The following is a 14,712-nucleotide window of genomic DNA, read 5'->3' on the forward strand; positions in this document are numbered from 1 at the left end:
TGCTCAACGAAAGGCCATGCAAGGCCGTAGTGAGAAGGCAGCCATCTACGGGCCACAAAGAGAGCTCCCACCAGAAACTGCATTGGCTGGAACCTTGATCTTGGATTTTTCTAGCTTCCAAAACTATGAGAAAATAAACTTTTGATGTCTAAGCCACCCAGTCTATGATATTTTGTTATGGGAGCTCTAGCAGAATAAAGTAAGCTTCTAGAAATGTTTGAAATAAGAAGAGTCCAGGACTCCTCTGGTGGTTCAGTGGTTAAGAATCCACCTTGCAATGCAAGCAACATGGGTTCGATCCTTGGTCTGGGAAGATCCCACCTGCCTCAGGGTAACTAAGCCTGTGCACTACTGAACCTGCACGCCCTAGAGCATGTACTCTGCAATGAGAAGCCACCACAAGGAGAAGTCTGCGTGCTGCAGCTACAGAGTAGCCTTCGATCACTTCAACTAGAGAAAGCCCACACACAGCAATGAAGATGCTATACAGCCAAAAAAAAAGACCCAGTGCTAAGATGGGGTCCTTAGTAAAAATAACTAACTCTGTTTGAAAAATTAGCATTTCTGACCTAGAGTCTTGAGATGTTTATCCCTGACTGTGCTTTTGTGGTTCCTGATCTATTGGAGGAAGCTTTCTTCTCTGTCTGGGAGCCTGAAGCAGCTGTCTATGGGAAGCAGTCTATGGCTGGTTGGGGTATTTCCCTATGGGGGATTTTGTGGCCAATTAGCACATTCAAGCCCGCTTCTCTCTGTTATTGTCTCTATATGTGACCTGGCTGATGATGAATATCTCCCATGAGAATGGGGTGTCTCTAATCAGGGTTTGTTGAGTACCTGCTATGTGCCAAATACGGTGTTGTGCCATGGGGATAGGACAGTAAAGTCAAGCACAGTTCTTACAAGTCCTCTGGGGAGACAGGCATAAGTGGTTAGAAGGTGGCTGAGTGTGGTGAGGAGATGAGAAATGACATTTAAGCTGAGACCTGAAAGATGGATAAGAGTTGTTCAAGCAAAGAGAACAGCATGTGCCAAAGATTGGAGTTGGGAAGTGATGATAAGATGAATCTGAGGAGCACTGACAAGTTCAGTACAGTACAAGGGAGATGGAGTAACTTGAAGGATTTTCAATTCTGTCTGAAATTTGGAAAACAATTGCAGGATTTGAAGCAGGTGAGGGGGAAAATCAAACTTGCATTTAAAAAAAGAAACTTCTGGGACTTCCCTGGTGATCCAGCTGTTAAGAATTCACCTTCCAATGCAGGGGACATGGGATTGATCCCTGTTTGGAGAACTAAGATCCCACATGCCATGGGGCAAATAAGCCTGTCCGTTGCAACTACTGAACCTGAGCGCCACAACCATGACCCACTGCAGCCAAAAATAAATATTTGTTTAAAAAAAGAAATTGACAATTAGATGGACTTTTGGGGTTATCTTTATCCCTAAGTACAGTAGTCCTCATTGGAGCATGTGAGTGTCACCAATTCTGATCACAAGTAGGAAATGTGTCCATTCCCATGGGGGACATGTTATGGAAACCCATGGTGGTGGGGGAAGTGTAGGGAAATTGAAGCAGGACAGGAGAGGAAAGGAGAATTGAAGGCAATATCTCCAGTCCTCGTTTTGCTTCTCTCTGAAACCTAAACCTAAAATGTCTCTCAACTTCCCTCCTTGAGACCACATAACCTAAGAACACAGTTGTCTGATTTCAAACCACATGATGTCCAAACAGAAGTTCATGGAACTGGGGACTCTCTGCTATTTTCCTTTGCTTTCCAGCTATTCTTTCCACAGAGCCTTGACTTTGCTTGGAGCTGATGGCCTTAAGCTGATACAGAGCTGCCATCCTGAGAGCTGGGTCTGGGCTGAAAATTGCAGCTGCCCAGGGAACAGCTGGTTAAGCCCTCAGCAGCTGCAGCAGCTGGGATTCCACCCAACATTTGAGCTGGGATTAATCCCATTTCCTCCATACACATCCTCTCCTTGTTCTAGTCCCTGGCTAGTCTATAGGAGCTCGTAGAATCTCTGAGGCTAGAGAGCCTGAATCTCTCCCTGAACTAAGCTGAAGCCAAAGTCACCCACCTTCCTCTTCTCTTACAGGCAGCTGGTCAAGGCACCTTAGCCCCACTACAGCAGGGAGGACTGGTCTCTCTCTCTCATATGGCCTCCTTGCCCTCATTCCCTCTATCCCTTGATAAACTGGCTAGGGTAGATTATTCTTTGAAATGTCTCATTTTCAACAACTGGTGGAATTGTCTAAAGATAAATGGGACTTCTTTGGGAGGGTAAGAAAGTGGATTTCCTTTATCTTTGAAAACTCTATATGAAGGCCTGGAAACTTGGTGGGAGTGTAGCAGGAGGGTCAAGCGTCCAACTGGTGGTTGTCACTTTTGAACTGCGATTGCTTCTCACTTGATGGTGGTTCCCCAGTTAAGAACAATAGGGCTGTATATTCTATTTGGTGCTTAGTCACCAGCTGTGACCTTGAGGAAAATCACTTTGTAATGCCAGAGGCTACTACAATGAGGTGCTTCCAAGGGGTTGGAAATAAGGAGGTGCTCTGAGATTTAAACAAGCCAGATTAACACACAAATGGACAAGGAAGTTCTTCTCAGGTCCAGACACCCTCTCTTCAACAAATACTTATTAAAGCATCTGCAAATACTATTTCAAATCCTAAAAGATGATGCTGTGAAAGTGCTGCACTCAATATGCCAGCAAATTGGAAAACTCAACAGTGACCACAGGACTGGAAAAGGTCAGCTTTCATTCCAATCCCAAAGAAAGGCAATGCCAAAGAATGCTCAAACTACTGCACAATTGCACTCATCTCACATGCTAGTAAAGTAATGCTCAAAATTCTCCAAGCCAGGCTTCAACAGTACATAAACTGTGAACTTCCATATGATCAAGCTGGGTTTAGAAAAGGCAGAGGAACTAGAAATCAAATTTCCAACATCCACTGGATCATCAAAAAAGCAAGGGAGTTTCAGAAAAACATCTTTTCTGCTTTATTGACTATGCCAAAGCCTTTGACTGTGTGGATCACAATAAACTGTGGGAAATTCTGAAAGAGATGGGAATACCAGACCAACTGACCTGCCTCTTGAGAAATCTGTATGCAGGTCAGGAAGCAACAGTTAGAACTGGACATGGAACAACAGACTGGTTCCAAATCGGGAAAGGAGTACATCAAGGCTGTATATTGTCACCGTGCTTATTTAACTTACATGCAGAGTACATCATGAGAAACTCTGGGCTGGAGGAAGTACAAGCTGGAATCAAGATTGCTGGGAGAAATATCAATATCAATATCTCAGGAATGCAGATGACACCACCCTTATGGCAGAAAGTGAAGAAGAACTAAAGAGCCTCTTGATGAAAGTGAAAGAGAAGAGTGAAAAGGTTGGCTTAAAGCTCAACATTCAGAAAACTAAGATCATGGCATCTGGTCCCATCACTTCATGGTAAATAGATGGGGAAACAGTGGAAACAGTGACAGACTTTATTTTCATGGTCTCCAAAATCACTGCAGATGGTGACTGAAGCCATGAAATTAAAAGACGCTTACTCCTTGGAAGGAAAGTTATGACCAACCTAGATAGCATATTAAAAAGCAGAGACATTACTTTGTCAACAAAGGTTGGTCTAGTCAAGGCTATGGTTTTTTCCAGTAGTCATGTATGGATGTGAGAGCTGGACTGTGAAGAAAGCTGAGTGCCGAAGAATTGATGCTTTTGAACTGTGGTGTTGGAGAAGACTCTTGGGAGTCCCTCGGATTGCAAAGAGATCCAGCCTGTCCATCCTAAAGGAAATCAGTCCTGAATATTCATTGGAAGGACTGATGCTGAAGCTGAAACTCCAATACTTTGGCCACTTGATGTGAAGAACTGACTCATTTGAAAAGACCCTGATGCTGGGAAAGATTGAAGGTGGGAGGAGAAGGGGACAACAGAGGCTGAGATGGTTGAATTGCATCACCAACTCAATGGACATGAGTTTGAGTAAACTCCAGGAGTTGGTGATGGAGAGGCAGGCCTGGCGTGCTGCAGTCCATGGGGTTGCAAAGAGTCTGACGTGACTGAGCAACTGAACTGAACCTGCAAATACTATTAGGCATTGTAGCAATACTATACTAAGGAGTTTTGACATTTTTCTAGGAAATAAGTAGTCATTTTAATGGATTAAATTAATTAGGTTTTAGCTGAAGGAGTGGCCTGATTAAATTTGGGTTTTGAAAAGGTCATTCTAGCTCCTAAGTGGAGAATGGATTAGAGTTAGTGGGCCCAGGGAGGGGAGCAAGCAAAACAGATAATGAGATAATGAGTGATGGTGTTGGTTGAGATAAAGAGGTGGCAGTAGAGATGGAAAGGACAGTTTCAGGAAACATTTATATTTGTGGGATTGATAGGACTTGGTGGTTGATTGGATAAAGCAGGGAGTGAAGAGTAAGGCAGAAGGAGAAAAAGATTTCTCTCAACTTTATCTGCTTGATATTAATGTATCTGAAATGAAAGAAAGTAAAGTAAAACTGGAAATATATACCCATCTGAATTCAGAGTTCCAAAAAATAGAAAGGAAAGATAAGAAAGCCTTCCTAAGTGAACAATGCAAAGAAATAGAGGAAAACAATAAAATGGGAAAGACTAGAGATCTCTTCAAGAAAATTAGAGATACCAAGGGAACATTTCATGCAAAGATGGGCACAATAAAGGACAAAAATGGTATGGACCTAACAGAAGCAGAAGATATTAAGAAGAGGTGGCAAGAATACACAGAAGAACTATAAAAAAAGATCTTAATGACTTGGATAACCATGATGGTGTGATCACTCACCTAGAGCCAGACATTCAGGAATGTCAAGTCAAATGGGCCTTAGGAAGCATCACTATGAACAAAGCTAGGGGAGATGATGGAATTTCAGCTGAGCTATTTCAAATCCTAAAAGATGATGTTTTTAAAGTGTGCAGTCAATATGCCAGCAAATTTGGAAAACTCAGCAGTGGCCACTGGAGTGGAAAAGGTCAGTTTTCATTCCCATCCTAAAGAAGGATAATGCCAAAGAATGTTCAAATTACTGCACAATCGCTCTCATTTCACATGCTATCAAGGTCATGCTCAAAATCCTCCAAGCTAGGCTTCAATAGTACATGAATGGAGAACTTCCAGATGTTCAAGATGGATTTAGAAAAGGCAGAGGAACCAGAGGTCAAATTGCCAAGATCCGTTGGATCATAGAAAAAGCAAGAGAATTCCAGAAAAACATCTACTTCTGCTTCATTGACTATGCTAAAGTCTTCGACTGTGTGGGTCACAACAAACTATGGAAAATTCTCCCGGAGATAGGAATACCAGACCACCTTACCTTTTTCCTGAGAAACCTGTATGCAGGTCAAGAAGCAACAGTTCGAACTGAACATGGAACAACAGACTGGTTCAAAATTGAGGAAGGAGTTTGTCAAGGCTGTATATTGTCACTCTGTTTATTTAACTTATATGCAGAGTCCGTCATGCAAAATGCCAGATGGATGAATCACAAGCTGGAATCAGGATTGCCAGGAGAAATATCAATAACCTCAGATATGCAGATGACACCATCCTTATGGCAGAAAGCAAAGAGGAACTAAAGAACCTCTTGATGAAGGTAAAAGAGGAGAGTTAAAAGCTGGCATCCAGTCCCATCACTTCATGGCAAATAGATAGGGTAAATGTTAAAACTAAACATTCAAATAAACTAAGGTCATGGCATATGGTCCTATCCCATCATGGCAAGTAGATGGGGAAACAATGGAAACAGTGAGAGACTTTATTTCTTGGACTCCAAAAATCACTGCAGATGGTGATTGCAGCCATGAAATTAAAAGACACTTGCTCCTTGAAAGAAAAGCTATGACAATCCTAGATGGTGCATTAAAACGCAGAGGTATTACTTTGCCAACAAAGGTCCTTCTAGTCAAAGCTATGGTTTTTCCAGTAGTCATGTATGGATGTGAGAGCTGTACCATAAAGAAGGCTGAGTGCCGAAGAATTGATGCTTTTGAACTGTGGTGTTGGAGAAGACTCTTGAGAGTCCCTTGGACTGCAAGGAGATCAAACCAGTAAATCCTAAAGGAAATCAAGCTTGAATATTCATTGGAAAGGCTGAATTCATTGGAATTCATTGGAAAGCTGAAGCTGAAGCTACACTACTTTGGTCACCTGATTCAAAGAGTCGACTTATTGGAAAAGATCCTGATGCTAGGAAAGATAGAAGGCAGGAGGAGAAGGGGACGACAGAGGATGAGATGGTTGGATCGCATCACTGACTCAATGGACATGAGTTTGAGCAAGCTCCAGGAGATGGTGAAGGACAGGGAATCCTGGCATGCTGCAGTCAGTCCATAGGGTCATAAAGAGTTGGACACAACTGAGCAACTGAACAACAACAAAATGAAAGAAAGAGTCGTTGATCAACCTGTATCAATCTATTAATCCAAAATGGAATGTGGCAAATGGGCAACTCAGTCAATCAATTTGTTACCATGTACCTTATCCTTTATTTATGCATTAATTTATTATTTTGGGGGGGAGTTGTGCTGGGTCTTCATTGCTGCACTCTGGATTTCTCTAGTTATGGAGCAAGTGGAGGCTACTCTCTCGTTGTGGTGCGGTGGCTTCTCTTGTTGAGAAGCATGGGCTCCAGAGCATGGGCACTTCAGTAGTTGTGGTGCACAGGCCCCGTTGCCCCACGGCATGTGGAATCCTTCCAGACCAGGGATGGACCAAGGATTGAACCTGTGTCCCCTGCATTGGCAGGCGGATTCTTAACCAGTGGACCACCAGGGAAGTCCATGCCTAGAATAATCTTGAGGAGAGAGGTGCTGAATATGGTCACTGGTGGGGTAGGGATGGTTCTTTGGGTCTCCATATGACCTGGTTGAAATACCTTCACAGAGTTAGTCCTCTTCTTTATCCTAATTTTCTGTTCATCGGGCAACAAATTGGTACCTCACTGGAAAAGGGAATGCCCTAGATAGAGGAGCGCAGACTTCCTCAGTAGTGGAAAGGGAAAGCATGGTGGGAACCCAGATCTGGTATTCATGAATTAATTCGAGGCTTCCCTAGTCCATGACTGTTTGGAGGTGTCCTGAGCAAGTCCAGTTCCCAAGCTGGCTAGACTGAGTGCTCCTCCCAGCATTGCCTTTCTCAGTGATGTTCAGGGAGGGAGCCAGGCCATCTGCTTCTGTGCATACCTCTCTGGCCAAACTGCTAATTCATTTTCAAGCTAATAATGATAATTCTTTTGATGGCTTCAATTTAATGAGTACCAAATATTTTCCAATTGAGTGATAGGGATTATCTCATTTACTTGTCACAAGAGTTGTGCAAAAGCCAGTATTTGATTCCAGAGGATTTCTGCAGGTCACAGGAGGGCTAAAGGTCTGGTTCCAAGGTTGTACAGCCAAAAACAGTGCCTCAGATCACAGAACCAAGCCAGGGGCATTGTGGCAACTGCCATTAAACACTGGACAGTTCAGTGTGTGGGTTGATGCACTGACTAGATGCTGGAAGGCACTGCTGATACCGTAGCCACTACCTGGCAACTCAGTCTTTCTGTGGCAGCCAGAAAGAACGACAAATGTTTACTACCTGGTTATTCTAACCATTTCATAGAAGAGAAACTGAGGCTCAGAGGAGTGAAGTACCTGCCTGAGATCATAAAGTGAGTCAGTCAGGATCTGAAACCAGGTCTGGTTGGCTGCAAAGTCCATATTCTTTCCATGATATTTCACTGGTATAATGCACTTTACTTCTCCAGGCTGCATTTTCTCAGTCTGTAGTTTAGAGAAGCTGTGCTTCATCAGTGGTTCTCAAAGTGTGGTCCGTAGTCCAGCAACCTCAGAACTGCCTGAAAACTTGTTCAAAAGGCAAATTTTTGGTTCTTACCCAGACCTATTGAATCAAAAACTCTGGTGTAGGGTCCAATAATCTGCTCATTAACATACTCTCTGAGCGACTCTAACGTGTCCTCACTCTTCAGGATAACTGTACCAGATGATCGCCAAGGTCCTCCAGCTCTCATATGTTATAATTCAGTTATTTTGGAAGTTGCTGATTGTGGTCCTTGGACCAAGCAAGGTCCCTTTAGAGGAGCTAAGTACTGCTAATTTTTCTGAAATGAGTTGGTGTTTATCAAACTCCATGATAGCAAAATTTAAAAAGAGGTATAAGGATGAGGAAAGCACCAGATGAATGAAATGTGCAGGGAAGATACCTGCATATGTATTCTGGTTATTTTTTCTGGTAAGCGCCTAGAAATACCCATCCTTAATTGGCTCATTAATATGTGAATAGCTGGGAGTTGTCTCAAAATTCACAGGTCAAAAATAAGTGCATTAGAGACTTCCCTGGTGATCCAGTGGTTAAGACTCCGCACTTCCACTGCAGGAGACATGGGTTTGATCCCTGGTTGAAGTACGAAGATCCCAAATGCCGTGTGATGTGGCAAAAACAAAAAATCCACAAACAAACAAAACAACTATGTAAAAAATCAGTGCATTGATTCAATACTCTTCCCATCCCCCCACTAAGCAATTCCTATAATCCCCATGTCTTCCAAATCTATAAATGGAATTTTGCCTCTTTTAATCAAGTTATCAACTTTTAAAGTTCTGTCTGGAGTGCCCTTTGTATGAGTCCTCAGAATCCTTTCTGTTGCTGTTGTGGTCCAAGCCCTCATCTTTCTCCTCCTGGATATCACCTTCCTAATTGTGCTGTTGCCTCCAGCCTCAGTCTCTCTTGGTACATCCTTCTTCACAGGGTCAACAGCAAGATCCTTACAAAGCACAGCTGTCTTCATGGTACTGTCCTCCCCGTGACACTTCCACCTGGGAAATAGCAAAGGTCCCACTGCTCATTGCAGAGCTTCCCAAACCTCTTACTATTTTGATGACTATGTCTATAGTCCCATTCCACCCATATAATTATTTAGCATTTTACTGTCTTTTCTTTCTATCAATTTCAGCCTCATCTAAGCAAGAATATTTGTGAAGTCATAGTTTTGGCATTAAGGCTCTTATTTTTCCTACCACACATTAAAAATTACATAACAAAAAAATTTGTTATGTAATTTTTAAGTTTGTGTATTAGCTAAGTCATCTTACATACCACTAGTGGTATATTTTGAAAGCCCTTGGGATACTGAATAAAGATTAAATCTGGCATTCAGAACCCTCCCTGATCTGATCCCAGTCAAATAGCCAGCCTTAATTTCCACACATAGCCCACACACATAGAATGCTCCAAGTACAGGATCCACTCTGTATTTCCAAACACACTGTGCTTTTGCTCTTCTCTTAGCATTTTGCCATAAAACTTTTATTTTTTTAATGGAATGAGAGTTCCTTGGACAGCAAGGAGATCAAACCAGTTGATCTTAAAGGAAATCAACCCTGAATATTCATTGGAAGGACTGATGCTGAAGCTGAAGCCCCAATACTTTGGCCACCTGATGTGAAGAGCTGACTTATTGGAAAAGACCCTGATTCTAGAAAAGATAGAAGGCCGGAGGAGATGGGGACGACAGAGGACGAGATGGTTGGATGGGATTACTGACTCAATGGACATGAGTTTGAGCAAACTCTGTGAGTTGGTGAAGGGCAGGGAAGCCTGGTGTGCTGCAGTCCATGGGGTCACAAAGAGTTGGAGACAACTGAGGGACTGAACAACAGCAACAGTAACATTTGATTTACAATGTTGTATTAGTTTCAGTGTAGTGATTCATGGCAAAGTGATTCAATTATATATGTTTCAGATTCTTTTCCATTATAGGTTATTACAAGATATTGAGCATAGTTCCATGCGCCATACAGTAGGTCCTTGTTGGTTATCTATTTTATTTATTTTTTTAGGTCCAGTTGTGTGGCATGCAGGATCTTAGTTCCCCAGCCCAGGATGAAATCCATACCCCCTATGTTGGGAGTATGGAGTCATAACCACTGGACCACCAGGGAAGTATCTCCGTTTTAAAAAATAATAATTTGATTTATTTTTGACTGCAATGGATCTTCATTGCTGCATGCGAGCTTCTCATTGCAGGGGCTTCTCTTGTTGCAGAGCACAGACTCTAGGCGAGGAGCTTCAGTAGTTGCGGTACTCAGTAGTTGTGGTACTCAGTAGTTGTGGTTCCTGGGCTCTAGAGCACAGGCTCAGTAGTTGTGGTACATGGGCTTAGATGCCCCATGGCATGTGGAATCTTCCTGGAAAAGGGATCAAATCCGTGTCTTCCGCATTGGCAGGTGGAATCTTTACCACTGAGCCAACAGGGAAGCCCCCTCCATTTTATTATACATATATACATATGTTAATCCCAAACTCCTAATTTATCCCTCTCCATCCCAGCATTTTGCTTTTTTGCTTAGGGAATTCTTGAGCTTTAGGTTTCAGCTCATTTATTAGTTATCATGTGAAATCTCTTTGGTCTTTTCAGACAGAATCAATCACCTTTTCATCCTTCCTTCCTTTCTTCTTTCCTTTCTTTTTTCGTTTTTTTTTTTTTTTTTTGAAGAGAAATTTCTTCTATGGTTCTAGCTAGTTTTACTGTAATGTGAAACTTGCTATAATTTTGTTTGATAATTTTTCCAACTACGACATTCGGAAGTGTATCATTCAGAATCCTTGCAGGAAATAGATTCCATACTCAAATGGGGAATTGAGGAGCATAGAATGAAAGGAATGTTCATAAAGATGTGGACAGGATAATGGAGTATCTACAAGTGTTTTGAAGTATTCAGAGTCTGTCTTCAGTGGGGAGTCACCAGAGGTGCTAACCCCTAGACCTGAAGGGCAAGGGAAGAAAGGGTTACAAGAACCCAAGAGAGGTGTAACTGTAGCTAGTTGAAGGAGAGGGGCTTCCAACAGGGTCTGTGGCTTCTGGTAGCCCCATGAGTGAGTCCAAGAGAGCCAACAGAAGAACTGCCAATTCAATCCATGAAATCATCAGAAATAATACATTGGTGTTGTTTTAAACCACCAAGTTTTCATATAGTTTGTTATGCAACAATAGATAACTGATATATCAGCAGGGAGGTGAATCCATAACTATTCCTCCACCAAAACTGTGAGAAACCAAGAAGATCTGTGAAATGGAACCCATCATTTCAATGCAAACATATTAATAGTAAAAACATTTTCATTTTCTTCAAGACTTTTTTTGATGTGGACCATTTTTAAAAACTCTTTGTTGAATTTGTTACAATGTTTCTGTTTTATGTTTTGGTTTTTGGCCTCAAGGCATGTGGGATCCTAGCTCCCCAACCAGGGATCAAACCAGCACCCTCTGAATTGGAAGGCAAAGTCTTAACTACTAGACTGCAGGGAAGTCCCTTTACTTTTCATAGAGATACTTACAACAGTTTTCTGGGAGCAATTCATCTTCATTTTATCTCAGCTGTTTGAAATAGAGCAATGTATGATGCTGTCTCTAGAAATTTTATGCTAAGCTTATTTATCGAACATTAGGGTAGTTTGCTTCCTTCATTTTATCCTTTATTGGTGATCTTTGCATATCTGTGATCTTTATTAAGTAACCATTTATGCCCTCCCTTTATGGCGATTGATATTAAACAAATATCTTGGTCTCAAGATACGCAGGTCTATTAGAATGGTTCATTAAACATTTGTTCCTATTCTCTTTTGCTTTCCTTTGCAAAGAGTGGAAAACAAAATGCTAAACAAAATTTCCTGGCTCTCTTGTAAGTAGAGATGGCCATATGATACAGTTCTGTTCAAGATATAGGAGAAAATTTTCCATGAGATCTTCTCTTTCTGTGTAAAAAGAAAAAAAAACCTCACAAGAGAAAGTCCTTTGTTTAAGTCCTTTTGCATTCTTCTTGACTGAAAACAAGAGAATTCGAGGATGTTTTAATAAAGAGACTATTTACAAAGGTGCAGGCAGGGTGTAGGAAAGCAAAGAGGATAGAGCAGCACCCAGGTGAGTATCAGAGAAGCTCTTACTACTGTAGGCCTGAAGGGTGAGGGAGGCAATTACTGGAAATAGAACATGAGAGCTGCCTGTGTTGGGGTGAGGGGGGTGCTTTGAGAGGTGCTGTGACCTTCAGGGGGGGAACAGACCATCTCTTCCTTCCATTCTGTGAGTGTTCCTCTTTGGCTGAACCCCCCTGGGATCCAAGGATCAAGGTCTACCTCTTAGACACAAATCTGGGTGGAAAAGGGTAGAGAGTTAACCTGGAAAGACAAGCAATAAAAAAGGCATCTGTTACTTACCTTTATATACCTAGTGTGCAAGACATGGTAAGAGTGCCTGATACAAAGGGAGAGATGAATAAAATTTTATTGAATTGAATCCAGTTCTTTATTTTATCCTACAGTGCTTAAAACCTAATCTGGGACTACTGCCAACCTCATTCAGGCCCAATAATCCAACATAAAATTGCTGCTCTACAAGGAACTTCCTTTACCCAACAGAAAAGGTCCTTTTCTGAGGCCAGATTAAAAAGTGGCTCTTTGAAATAACTTTTGTAGATCTGGATATTTTTAAGCACGAGATGGTTCTATAGTTTTATAAAGCCTGTCCTCTAATACAATCTAACTCCTACACACTCACCTCATCAAGGTCTTCCAGAAGAAATAACTTTTGTGTGCTACTTGTATGACTAAGTCTCAGTTTCTACATCTGTAAGAGAACAGTAATAACAGCTACCCATTACTCAAGTCTCTCTGATGGCTCAGTGGTAACGAAACCACCTGCCAATGCGGGAGATGCAGGTTTCATCCCTGGGTCAGGAAGATCCCCTGGAAAAGGAAATGGCAGTATCTTTATCTGGGAAATCTCATGGACAGAGGAGTCTGGCTGGCTGCAGTCCATGAGGTCTCAAAAGACTTGGACATGAGTTAGTAACTAAACAACAGCAACAACTCAAGTCATGGACACAAATGTTACCTCCTCAGGCTTTCTAGGATATATAAAAAGAGAGTATGGGGCTTACCTGGTGGCTCAGTGGTAAAGAATCTGCCTGCCAATGCAGGAGACACAGGTTCTATCCTTGGTCTGGGTAGATTCCACATGTCACAGAACAACTAAGCCTGCGAATCACAATTATTGAGCCTGTGCTCTAGAGCCTGGGAATCACAACTACTGAGCCCACATGCCTAGATGCTGTGCTCCAAAAGAAGAGAAGCCACTGCAGTGAGAAGCCCAAGCAATGCAACTAGAGAGTAGCCCCTGCTCTCTGCAAAGAGAGAAAAGCCCAATCAGCAACAATGGCCCAGCACAGCCAAAAAAATAAATAAATACATAAAATTATTTTTAAAAGAGAGGAATAATACCCCAAGTTACTTTCTAGCCCACTAATGCCTTATTTATTTTTCCTCATTGCAGTTATTACTTTTAAAATTGTAACTTATTTACTGTTTACTTGTAGATTGTTGGTCTTCTCCCAAAAGAATACTTGCTCCTTGTAAGCAAAGACCTTGTCTATATTGCTCACCGCTGTATTCTAAGCACCTGGAAGGGTGACTGGGACATGGTGGTTGTTTGATAAATATTTGTTGATGAATGCACGAACAATGCCAATTAACAACCTCAGGCTGTGGTGAATATTATATGACAGTGCAATGCTCCTGGCATAAAGTAAAACTCTCTAAATCTAGGTGTTTTCTTTCCTTCCCCCCCCCCCTCACCTTCTGTATCCACACCTTCGGCAAGCAAGTGAGCTTAACCTCAGCCTCAAAACATATCCCAAATTCTCTGAATGAAATTCATTCATCACTATCACTCTAGTCAAGCCACTCTCACCCCTTACCTGGTCTACAAATAACAGTCTCCTGACTGACCTCCCTGTTTGTTCCACTTGCTCCTGTTTCTCTCAAACCCCAATCCATTCTCCACAGTCAGAAAGATCTTTTAGAAACACAATTCAGATCATGTCATGCCCCAGTTTACTAACACCATCAACAGCCATCACCAACAGCTTTCTAGGTATTTAGAATTAGCCCAAACTACTTTTCATGGGCTAGCACCTGTGATCCTCTTAGACTTCATCTACTTTAGGCTAACTGGCTTTCTCTCTCTCTTTTCTGGATTTTAACAAACTTATTTCCATCCTAGTGCTGGTGGATTCTTCTGTCTGAATCTTTAGCTAGCTGGCTCCTTACTGTCATTTGAACTTCAGCTTAAATGGGGCTTCTTTTGAAATGAAAAGTCACTAATTTGTGTCACTAATGACTAATCCAGTCATTTCTTATCACAGTTTCCCCCCCTCCTTTTTTTAAAATTTATTTGGCTGCGCAGGGTCTTAATTGCAGCATGTGGGATCTTAGTATCCTGACCAGGGATTGAACCCCTGCCCTCTGCATTGGGAACGAAGAGTACTCTGCATTGGACCACCCGGAAGTCCCTTGTAACATTGCTTTTTTTGTTGCACTTAATATTATCTAACATTTACTTGTTTATGTTTGTTTCTTCCCAACTGAGTTTTAAGCTTGTGAACTCAGAGACTTTATCTATTGTGTTCATCACTCTATCTTCAAAGATAGAGCAATAATTTAAAACATATAGTATATGCTTAATAAATATTTGTTGAATAAATAAATGCTTTGATTGTGATAACGATAACAGCTAAACATCAGAGGATTTGGCCACAAATTCTAACAATTTTTCTAGGAATAAGAATCACAGTTCCGAAGTTAGATCCGGAAGACTACAGAAACCTG

Source organism: Giraffa tippelskirchi, chromosome 4, assembly GCF_054371585.1.
Source record: "Giraffa tippelskirchi isolate mGirTip1 chromosome 4, T2T-mGirTip1v1.2.pri, whole genome shotgun sequence".
In the NCBI taxonomy this organism is placed as follows: domain Eukaryota; kingdom Metazoa; phylum Chordata; class Mammalia; order Artiodactyla; family Giraffidae; genus Giraffa; species Giraffa tippelskirchi.